The sequence below is a fragment of the Salmo salar genome, chromosome 16 (genome assembly GCF_965601325.2).
Source record: "Salmo salar chromosome 16, fSalSal1, whole genome shotgun sequence".
Taxonomy (NCBI): Eukaryota; Metazoa; Chordata; class Actinopteri; order Salmoniformes; family Salmonidae; genus Salmo; species Salmo salar.
The window spans coordinates 67,268,271-67,277,047 of record NC_138306.1 but is presented as its reverse complement, the minus strand read 5'-3'; the positions used below and the strand labels follow the sequence as shown (position 1 = coordinate 67,277,047).

The following is an 8,777-nucleotide window of genomic DNA, read 5'->3' as shown; positions in this document are numbered from 1 at the left end:
ACCTGCCTATGTCCTTAGTGGACAACCCTCACTTTAGGCATTTCATGTCAGTGGTAGATGATAAATATAGACCAGTAAGTAGGCCCACGTTGACCAGGCGCCTGCATGGCTGCAATCAAAAGTGCCCTAGAGAAGACAGAATCAGTGTCTGTCACTAGATATATGGACTGACAGGGCCATGAGGGGCATCATGGGAGTAAGGGCCCATTACATGGCCACAGAAGAGAAAAAAAAACTCCCAGACTGGAGTCAGTTCTGTTGAGCTGTGATAGATTCACAGGGTCACACACTGGGAAAAGAATCAGTAATACATTTGAAGTAATATGTGATAATTTTGGCATAAAACATAAATTAGATTATATCATATGTGATAACACTGCAAATATGAAAAAGGCCTTCACAGTTTGTTTCCCCAAAGCAAGCAATGATCATAATGGTGATGATGTGGATAACCTCAGCTTATGGGAAGCATTTGGTGAAGAGTACAATGCTGATGTAGAAGCTATCCAAACCAACTGCAGGCAACAGCGCTTGCAGTGCTTTGCCATTCATTACAACTGGTGATTAGAAATGGACAAAAGGAAACAAAAATCATAAACAGTGTGATGGCTAAGGTAACTAAACTTTGCAGCTTACTACATACTACCTGTGGTCTGAAAGAAGCATTTGAAGCAGAGTTCCAAGCCAGTCATAGTATCCCTGCTGCTGTGTCTACCAGATGGAATTCCATCCTCTGGCTTGTTAAAGCAGTCACCAATCGGAATAAATAAAGCCTCAATACTCTACTTGAGCCCCAAGGAAACAAGGAGCTCTGCTTATCACCAAGGGAATGGAGCCAGCTAGTGGACATTTTGGACCCTTTTGTCCAGGCCACCGACCTTACTCAGAGGGAGAAAGTGGTGACTCTCAGTGCTGCCCTTCCTTGTGTACTGTCACTCAACTATCGTCTGCAAAGTATACTGAGCACAAGTTGTCACCTAGTCAGTCTAGTAAAACCACTGCAGCAGTCACTCAAACGCCGATTCCCGGGGATGTTTGTGAATGTCAGAATGGAGCACTCGGATGAACAAAATTTCCATTTGGTGACAATGTATATATAATGGCTGCACTGCTGGACCCATCTTTCTGCCTGTTCTGGCTTGATCATGATGTCCTCATACCACATGAAGATCAAGCTGAATTGAAAGAGAGTCTGATTGGTAGGTACAATGCATTGCAATGGTTTCTATGTCACTTACATTCTTTTTTTTCATGTATAATGTATTCTTTTATATTCTTGATCATATACATAATTGTATGAATTCTTTTCAGACCTTGTTCTGCCTGAGGCACGGAAAGTCACTGTTACGGAGAGCAGTTTACGAAGATAATGAAGAACAACCACCTGCCAAAACCTCCAGACTGTTCTCTGGCTACCGAAACAAGATTAGAAAGGAGACATAAAGTCATCTTTCAGAGCAGATATTATTCGGTACATTAAAGTATCTTCTGATGAAAATTAAGTTGATTGCTTGGATTTTTGGAGAATCCATGCAAAAGACTTTCCAAGGCTCAAGCAGGTAGCAATGACAGTGTTGGCTGTGCCTGCCACCAGTGCCCCAGTGGAGAGAATGTTTTGTCATGGAGGCCTAATCATGCGCCCTCATCGTGCCAGGCTCAGTGCAAGGACGCTGACAAACTTGATCTTTCTGAAATGCAACCCGTCTGCAACATAAATGTTCTCTGTCTTAGGGCACAGGACGTAATTTGCTAATTGTTACAGGAAATTGTATTTCTGTTAAGTGTCCAGGTCAGTAAATATATTTTAGGAATAAAGGTCATTACGTTTGATATATAGGACACTTTAGTGCAGTTATTGAACAGTTGTCAGTCATTTTTGGTTTGCATTCATGCTTGTCATTTATCTTCCCTCACCTACAGATGTTCTGTTTGTGTGACAGAATGAAGTGAAATATAGACAATGTTTGTCACAAAATACCATGCACTTTAAAATGTTATGTTAGCTTTTTTTCATATCCGGTACAATTACTTTTATTAATGTAAACTGTCTACATTTTAAGAGGAATTTATTTTTATTTAAATAGCGCCTGATGTGCTTTCTTTCATACAAGTATGGACTAATGGACAAGGGAGTCTCTTCAAATAATTTACAAGGTGTATAGACCTAACCCACAGCAGGCAGAAAGCCATTGCCAAAGGGACTTGAGACTTGACAAAGACTTGGCCCTAATAGACTTGAGACTTGACTTGGACTCTACCTCAAAGACTTGTGAACATCACTGCTTGATATCATTTGAAAGGAAACACTTTGAAGTTTGTGGAAATGTGAAATTAATGTAGGAGAATATAACACATTCGATCTGGTAAAAGGTCATTTGCAAGAGAAAGGCAATAATATAATTTTGTAGTTTAAGCAAAAATTTGATTTTGGCCACTAGATGGCAGCATTGGGTGTGCAAAGTTTCAGATTGATCCAGTGAAGCATTGCAATACTGGACAATATTTTGTATCAAGTCTGCCCAAATGTGCCGAATTTGATACATTTTCAAGTACATAACTATAGAGAACATACCCAAATGATATGGTAATACAAAATGTAAGTTTACACACTCCCAGGAATGTCATACATGATTGATCATTAGCTTATACACTAACTTTCACACATCTAGATGGCCGGGCGGGGTTGGTGTGGAGCTAGAGACAGCAGGGGTTCAACTGTAGAAACCAGTTCCTACATTTGAATATAAAAATTGATTTTATCAAATTAATCTATGCTACAATTTATCTCTGGGACCCTCAGAATGACAAATCAGACCAAGATTACTGAATGTAAGTATATTATTTACCTTCAGAGGTGAATGTATCAAACCAGTTGCTGTGACAAAAGTTTTTTATTGTTGTGCACTCTCCTCAAACAAAAGCATGGTATTTTTTCACTGTAATAGCTACTGTAAATTGGACAGTGCAGTTAGATTAACAAGACTTAAAGCTTTCTGCTCATATAACACATGTCTATGTCCTGGAAAGTTTGCTGTTACTTACAACGTAAGATATCATTTCCCAACATAACTATAAATAATGATGTATCGCCTTGATAATAATGAATAGGCATTATCACAATTGTCCCCTGTGTGTGGCTGTGTATTGGAACAACTGACAGCTGTGGGTGGGATGGCTCCCTCCACAGATGATTCATAGATCCCCTGGTGAAGGGGGACTACTGGCATGTAACTGGCTCCCACACCTGGCAGCTAGTGGGGTGGACGCTGCATCAGCCTCAGCAGCCCGGGCTTCAGTCTCTGCCTCAACCCCCTCAGGCTCTGCCTCAACCCACAGCTCCAGCTTCAGCCCTACCCTATCCTCCCAGCCACATCCCCAACCCTATACCTCATCCCCAGCCTCAGGTGGCGTATCCGCCCATCCCGTCTTGAGCCGAGGAGAGCACAGCTGCAGCCCAACGGGCTGTTGATACCGCTGACTAGTCCCGGCCGAAAGCCATGTGAAGTAAGCAGGGCTCTGGGGCAGTAGAAGACAAAAAGGAAAAAGGCAGTAGTTCAGACTCAGGATGTGTCCAAAATGGCACCATATCCCCTCTACAGGCTCTGGTCGAAAGTAGTGCACTATATAGGGAATAGAGTGCCATTTGGGATGCATACTGACTCAGAGCTATGGAATGACTGACCTACAAACCTGTCTGTCTTCTCTCCGCAAAGAAATATCCCCCACAAGTTATTTTCATCTGTTAATTAGTTATTATAGCACTGGTAATAATAATCAGCATATTAATGACACAACATTAGGTGCATTATGTCATGGGTGCAAGAATAGCATAACGGCTTGAATGAGTAGCTGCAATAATCTTTGGTTGTATAGTATTGGAGAATGGATAGTGTTTATTATTGCTGAGCTGTGTGGTTGGTGGGTCAGATCATGGCAGCAGATGTCTCTCCTGAGGGAGAGCATAGCATGTGTTTAGTGGTTGAGAGTCTGGGTCTGGCTCAGACCTGGGTTCAAGTAGTATTTGGTTTCTGTCAAATGCTTTGAGCGTTTTGATCGAGCGTGTCTGGAGTGCCAGATAGGCGAGGTTCACACTTTTGGAACTACCCCAATTGGTTCAATTGCGTCACCCCAGCTCAATCAAGTGTAGCTTGAACATTGAAAGAAAATGAAAAACAAACACTATTTGAATCTAGGTCTTCTAGCTCATAGAGCAGTCATAGAACCCTGCCTGTTGTGTGGAAACTTTAACATTCTCTGACGAAAGAAGGGGGGGGAACGAGAAACACATTGAAGGATTTTTAGAGACACTGTGTGTGCAGGAAATCGAATTAGAGTCGTTGAACACCGTGAATGCATTAGATTAAATAAGGAGTAGTGCTAATTAAAATGTGATAGAAATAGTTTCCCATCCAGTAAGTTTTATTCAACAAATATACTCAAAATTAGGTGTACATTGTGTTACATAAAAAAAGCAAAAGCATTTCACTATTGTAGGTTTCTTCTTTATTTACTGTAATTTCCGGACTATTAAGCGCACCTGAATATAAGCCGCACCCACTGAATTAAAAAATATATATTATTTTGAACATAAATAAGCCGCACATGTCTATAAGCCGCAGGTGCCTACCGGTACATTGAAACAAATGAACTTTACACAGGCTTTAACGAAACACGGCTTGTAACAAAAATAAATAGGCTTTAACGAAACACGGCTTGTAACAAAAATAAATAGGCTTTAACGAAACACGGCTTGTAACAAAAAATTAAAAATTAGCAGTAAGCTTTAGTTGTCTTTTTGCACTGAGTCAATTCCTCACGCTGCTGTTTCCAACGTCTTATCATCGACTCATTAAGACCAAGCTCCCGTGCAGCAGCTCTATTTCCTTTTCCAACAGCCAGATCAATCGCCTTCAACTTGAAAGCTGCATCATATGCATTTCTCCGTGTCTTTGCCATGATGAGGGTGACAAAATGACTACCGTAATCAGAATGATGGGAAGTTTGAGAGCGCTCGATTTAATCTAAACAGTAAACAAAAAAGTTGTTTGACCTTACCCGTTCGGCAATTTCATTGGTCTAATGAAAGCTTCATGCCGCCAAAAAACTGAGCACGTCACAGAATGGTTTTTTTTTTTTTTTTAAATGTATTGAAAGCGGGAAAAATCCATATATTAGCCGCGTCATTGTTTAAGCCGCGAGGTTCAAAGCCTGGGAAAAAAGTTGCGGCTTATAGTCCGGAATTTACGCTAGTTAATTATATTTACCCACCAACCTGGTTAGAAGTAGTTTTAACTATAGTTATGTGGAATGGCTGTTGTTGAACATACTGAGGTACATGCCAGCTCCGAGACTAAGTAGCATGTCAAATGGAAATCCTGTCATTCAATTTAGTGCAGCCAGGTAACACAAAGCAGCTCCCTGTTCTGAATGACACCTGTCAAACCCCATTACACCTGGACGTGGTTGGGTGGTTGGTAAAGTTTTACGTCTCTACATGAGGTCACAACCTTCATAAGACCCAAACAGGAAAGAAGTGAGAAATTGAATCAGTTCTGGGATGTTTATGGACCTTTCTGGATGAGATAGAACACATGTTGAGCAGGTGGACATTGTGATGAATGTCTTTCTGAAAGGTGAGAAGGTCACCAAGAGTTTTCCACTGATCTATATGGTTCTGTTATCTCTATGATTCAAAGGCTGTTTCTACTACACGGCAGGTTTATGGAGAGTTTACCTTGGCCTCTGTAGTTGCTTATGCTTCTTCACAAAAATCACATCGCTCTTGCGTACTCAGACTTGCAGACAGGCTCTGCAAACAGGCTCTGACTTATATAAAGGTTTGAGTGTCTGAAGAATGGTGCCCTTTGTTAAAGTCAACTTAACTCATGGAAGGACCTGCCTCGGTCAGACCTGGGTTCCAATATTATTTGAAATCTTTAGAATACTTCCAGCGTTTGCTTTAGCATGGCTGGAGAGGGACTTTTCTGTTGTTTTCATTGCAACAGGCAAGCTCAATCAAGCACAGCTATGCAGTGTTGAACCAAGGTCTCGTCTGGACCCTGTTTCAACCATACACAAGGTCTTTCCCTGAAAATCTACTTCAAGACTTGAAGGACAGCACAGGTCATAGATCCCTTTCTCCCCTGTCAACATCATGACATTGGAACAACTAAATGGTATGAGACTGCAGAATGCAGGATTTCATTTCTCTTTCCAAGCATTCGCCTCCTACCCCTCTCCCCTGGTGTTTGTGTAATGTCCGAACTCAATCCAAACATTCAGTAGCCTCTAAGAGAATTATTCTGCTCTAACAAGCCAAAATCTCACTCTATTACCTATAGTGTGCTACATTTGGGCAGCGCCTCTGAGAGACTTCTAGTTCTAACAGGTTTTTTCCATGCATGTCCAAAACAATCCGTGTCCAAAACATCACCCTATTCCTAAGGCCTATGCTCTGGCCAAAAGATCTGCACTGCTCTGGCCAAAAGAAGTGCACAATATAGGGAATAGGGTGACATTTCCAGACACGCAGCCAGTGAGATACAAAGATTTCTTATTTCTGAGTAATTCTGAATACTGTAACTAGGACACATGCGAGAGCCATATGTCCCGGTGAAAAAGACACTCCCCCTTGGTTTATTTTCTCGGATCGTTCGTCATGGTGCCTTGGTGGGTACAGTACGCCCGCTCATTCACTGTACCTCTGTGTATCCATCCACACTGCTGCCATGGCGAGGAACGAGGAACTAGAATAGTCTGGCATCCATTGCATCCTGACTCTCTCTGCGAGTCAATTCAACACACATTAAACACAGTCATGGTTTATGACTGGCCTAGCTCAGTTGACCTCTACGCCCCTATGGATATCTATCAGGGTGAGGCAAATAATTCCCTTACTTTTTTTATGGCCATCGTATGGATGGAGTTTTTTTTACCCATTGCTGGCTCCGTGATATGTGGACAAAGATGAAGACTAAATATCAGGGTAGACTGATTTTAATTCAGTCACATCAGGAAGTGAACAATTCTAAACCAAGACAACAGAACATACATGAGAGCCCCTTCACATACCTGACACTACTGTATTGTCATGTAAAATATGGCAGGACAATAACTTATTTGTTGCCAATCTGCCTCGATTTGTAAGCTTGATTTATTCATTATAATGCTATAAGGCTAATCATCCCACTGCGCCTAATGATAGTATATAAAGGCCTTTAAGTTTGCTATTGGGTTTTCTTCCTCAACAAAGCTATAGATTTCCCCTCTCCTTAATAACAGCTTTGTTATTCTATAATTGACCGTCATTAAAGCTTTCCTAAAGGGTTTATGGATTCTGTCTCAGGGTAGATGTTGATGTTGTTTACTCAGCTAACTGAATGCCTGTTGTGGTCGATGAGAGAGAGGGAGGGAGGGAGGGAGGGAGGGAGGGAGGGAGGGAGGGAGGGAGGGAGGGAGGGAGGGAGGGAGGGAGGGAGGGAGGGAGGGAGGGAGGGAGGGAGGGAGAAACAAGTCCTTTTGCAAAGATTAAACACTGTAAACACAATTAACCCAAGTACATTGGTTTCTTAAATAAACACATTTATTGTAATTAAACAAGCAAAATACCTTTCTGCAGGAGACTTCTTTGTGTATCGTAAATACAGTGTATTTTCCCCGCCTTCTGCATAGCACTGCATCATGAAATAAAAATGCCAAATACAAGTTATGAGTTTGAATTATGCTGTATCTGAACCTACACTAGAAAGCCAAAAATAATACTAATGGCATGTTAAGAGATAACACTTTGTAGTAACTTGCAAAAGGCAAAGTAATGCAAGTGCATAGCCATAATTCACAATGATATCTTTCCACTCTTGGCAAAGAGTATGGTAGCAGTAATAATTCTATGAGGGGAAGGTATCATTTTGGTGGCACGCACAATCGCCATCAATCAAGTATTTCCAATATTAATTTCGTGATACATTTCTCATCTTCTTTTACAGATCTCCAAAGTGGAAATCCCAGAACATTAACCCTAATCAAATGAAATATACTATATGTGTATTTATGCTCTTTAGAGGATATCTTGCACAAGCTATCTGACTTTTGGGCCAACTTGTCAAGATGACGCAATGTGTGTAGTACTTGACTGAGTTGACTCTGTACTTTAGGTCCCCCTTCTTGGCACTTTGATATTGGCCGCACCTACATGTGGCTTTGGTGCAGCTGTGTTCTATTGGCTGTTGAAGTGACATGGTGATGGATGTCATGACAGGATCACAGTCTGACATATCTCAGGCGTTTGGTTGAACACACAGGCTTCTCAAGCTCTCTGACCCTCTGGGAAACTTTGAACTCTTCGCTCCTCAAGGTTGACATGATCACACACAGCAGGTCAATAGGGTCCGCTGCCTCTCTCAGCCACAAGGCTTCCCACTGGTGGGTTAAAGGACTATTGTGAGGTCAGTCCCCTGGGGTCAGGTTTTCTGAACTTTTATACAGACCTCACCCTACAAGCATACACACACACACACACACACAATCTGATTTACATGTTCTAAAAGGCTGTCCTATAAACACCAAATCAACTAAGGGGATATGGGGATAGAGGGACCAGTGTGACAGACTGTTTGTGGTTCCTGGAATGCTTGTAAATGACACATGTGCTTGCTGATACAGTACTGTGTGTGTTGTGTGATAGAGGGGGAGATGTTAAATGACAGGGCTGTAAAACCAACATAAACTTTACCTTGGTCTGTCTGCTCCCTTCTGCTTAGTAGGTTACCTCACATGAT

General features: G+C 41.6%; 1 long non-coding RNA gene across 1 annotated transcript; it reads left to right on the top strand.

The window, feature by feature from the left end:
- Positions 1–418: 418 nt before the first annotated feature.
- Positions 419–1,832, top strand: LOC106574374 (uncharacterized). The gene is made up of 2 exons (XR_001321527.3): positions 419–1,199; positions 1,312–1,832. It is a non-coding gene; the product is annotated as an uncharacterized LOC106574374 (long non-coding RNA).
- Positions 1,833–8,777: the final 6,945 nt, after the last annotated feature.